This window comes from Morone saxatilis, unplaced genomic scaffold (genome assembly GCF_004916995.1).
Source record: "Morone saxatilis isolate NCDOM2014 unplaced genomic scaffold, NCSU_SB_2.0 Contig17, whole genome shotgun sequence".
In the NCBI taxonomy this organism is placed as follows: Eukaryota; Metazoa; Chordata; class Actinopteri; family Moronidae; genus Morone; species Morone saxatilis.
Genome location: NW_023339729.1, coordinates 19691900 through 19692172, shown reverse-complemented (window position 1 = coordinate 19692172; position 273 = coordinate 19691900). Strand labels below are relative to the sequence as shown.

Here is a 273-nt window from a genome sequence, read left to right as displayed (position 1 = left end):
TATATGTATATATAGCACATGCAATAACATTTCTATAAAGAGCTGGATGTCTGTTAACTCTAGAGGCAGAAGGCAAAGCTTATCTGTCACCGTAGGAGACTGAAGTGTTAAGAGGCATTAGCTGAGAGGGTGAGAAGTACCTTCTTAGCTATTGCTAATGCTAGGAGCTAGTGTTTTCTATCATAGAACGGCCCTGTTTCAATTCCAACCTGTTGCCCACCATCTATTCTTTCTTTCATGTCTATCTTTACCCGTCCTATCAAAATAAAGGCA

At 39.9% G+C, this 273-nt stretch overlaps 1 protein-coding gene across 1 annotated transcript in view; it reads left to right on the top strand.

Annotated features, from left to right (window-relative positions):
• rnf150a (ring finger protein 150a) overlaps window positions 1–273 on the top strand; it is a 17550-nt gene that overhangs the window by 7524 nt on the left and 9753 nt on the right. The gene's annotated exons all lie outside the window — the stretch shown is intronic.